The sequence below is a fragment of the Oncorhynchus gorbuscha genome, linkage group LG26 (genome assembly GCF_021184085.1).
Source record: "Oncorhynchus gorbuscha isolate QuinsamMale2020 ecotype Even-year linkage group LG26, OgorEven_v1.0, whole genome shotgun sequence".
Taxonomy (NCBI): Eukaryota; Metazoa; Chordata; class Actinopteri; order Salmoniformes; family Salmonidae; genus Oncorhynchus; species Oncorhynchus gorbuscha.
Window position 1 is genome coordinate 21759402 of NC_060198.1, and position 2156 is coordinate 21761557.

At 48.7% G+C, this 2156-nt stretch overlaps 1 protein-coding gene across 1 annotated transcript in view; it reads right to left on the reverse strand.

Moving 5' to 3' along the window:
• The window catches only part of LOC124015689 (parvalbumin-7-like), a 41848-nt gene extending 40236 nt beyond the window's left edge, over nt 1–1612 (reverse strand). Inside the window, exon 1 of the mRNA XM_046331093.1 lies at nt 1399–1612. The gene's annotated coding sequence lies outside the window, so the exon portion shown is untranslated. The remainder of the gene's footprint in view (nt 1–1398) is intronic.
• Nucleotides 1613–2156: the final 544 nt, after the last annotated feature.

Below are 2156 nucleotides of genomic sequence, written 5' to 3' on the forward strand. Positions count from 1 at the left end.
TCTTTCTATATTCCTCTCTGCTCACAAGTAACAGTGCACTGCCTCTCCTTCTCTTTCTCGTTCCGTCTCGCTCTCTTTCTCTCTCCCTCCTCTCTCTCTATTTCTGTCCCTCACTTCATCGCTACCCCCCTCTCTCTACGCCCTTTATTCTGGATGCCCAACCCTCCTCTTTTTCTCCTGCCAACTCATTATTCCCCTCATTCCCTCCATATGTCAGTTTATGCTTTCTCTCCTCTCTCTCGCATGCTCTCTTTCCCCCTCTCCTCTCTGTCCCATTAACTCCCTTGTGGTTGCTGAAGTTCTCCCCATCTCTCCATCCCTCTCTCTCCCCCATATATACTTCAGGCTGCCCGTACTTTGCCGCACCAACGACAGTTTCCCAGAAATATAACGTCACTCTTACAGGCTGCTGTTTGCATGCCAGGAATGCAGCTCTGTTTCTACAGATGTTATCAAAGGGGAGCAATCTGGAGTGAGAGATGAGGCAATCAGGGAGTAGGGGAGAAGGGGAAAGGAAGGGTCGGGAGGCGGGCAGGAGGGAAGTGTCCCAAAGTCTGTCGTAAAGTCACACTGATCGTCTCTGTATCTAAAGCCTGCATTATGACAAGTATACCCACCCGCACAGCCAACATCACTGATTATTTCCATTTGAACCCCCCTCCCCACATTGCATCTCGTATTAAAGCGTACACTCCAACTCAGTTCAGCTTTCTCTCTCTCTCTCTCTGTTAGCCTGCATGGTGTGTGCTGCTGGAGCAGCCGCTCAAGCACAACATTAGCACCAGACCCACAGAAGAGCTATCTAATAGACGTTCTACACCCCTCCTCGCACCCCCACCTCTCTTCCTATTTCCCTCCTTCCCTCTCACCCTCTCTCAATCTCTTTCTCTAAATACAGTGCACACACACATTGAATCAAACATACACCATTTCGGGGACCAATCAGAGTTGCCAGAGTTCAGGTCTTATTTGTGAATGGGATTTTACGGAGAGGCGGAGCTGCCGCTGCTTTATGCTTTCTGTAGCCGCACAGCTGATACACCAACATTTTCATGATATTCTCTCTATCCATCTCCATCCCTCTCTCCCTTTTTGCAATTCTGCCCGCCCATGCATCAATCTCTTTCTCTATTCTCAGACAGTTTCTTCAAGACACACCATTTCAAACTAAATCTCATTCTATATTCCTCTCTTCTCACAAGTCACAGTGCACTGCATTACCGCCTCTCCTCTCCACTCCTCTCTCCCTCTTCTTTTTCCACTTCATCTCTTCTCATTTCTGATTCTCCCCACTCCCTCTCTCTTTCTTTCCTTCGTCCTGTCTGCCTCCAGCATCCATGATAGTTGAGGGAAGCAGAGCCCCTCTCTCCTCTCCTCTCCTCTTCCCCTATTTCTTACCTTTGTGAGAGTCTGTGTCCCGGTTGGTGCTAGAGCTTCAGTGGGGTCGTCGGACTGGCAGAGGGACAGACCAGGAGCCTGGGAACCTTCTGTGAGCCAAAGAAAGGAGGAGAGAAAAAAAAGAGAGACAGAGAGAGAAATAAAGAAAGGTAGAAAGAGAAAGAGAGCGGGCAGTGCTGCTGAAGAGGGAGAGAGAGCGCTGAGTGGCTAGAGGTGAGATGAAGGGGAGAGAGAGAGGGAGGGAAAGATAAATGGAGAGGGAGGGAGAGAGGGAGAGAGGGGTAGATTGGGATAGGAGGGGATTTTGTGATGTTTAAGAGGAGGGAGGGATTGCAGCAGAGTGGAGGGAGAGAGTGGAAGAAGGGATGGGGAGAGGAAGGGTGGCTAGGGAGATGGAGAAGAGTTGAGGGAGGAGGGAGGGAAGTAGAGGATAAGAACTTGAGGCAGAAAAGGAATGAAAAGGTGATGGAAAAGGGAAGAGTGTGGATGAGGAGCACAAAGTGGAGCGAGGGATGAACCTCCTACAGATGAAGTTCTGATGAGAGATGGAGAGATGGTGATGATAGACAAGAGAACATGTCAGTTTGGCCTGAGGCTGGGGGTGAGTGCACTTAGGAGTGAAAGGTTACGTGAAGGAGATCAGAGGAAAAAAAGAACATGAATAAATAGAGAGAAAGATTCAATTGAAATTCCCCTTCTTTCTCTGTCATCTGTTGTATGGTTACTTAGAAGGCTATTTTGAGGCTATTTTATACAAG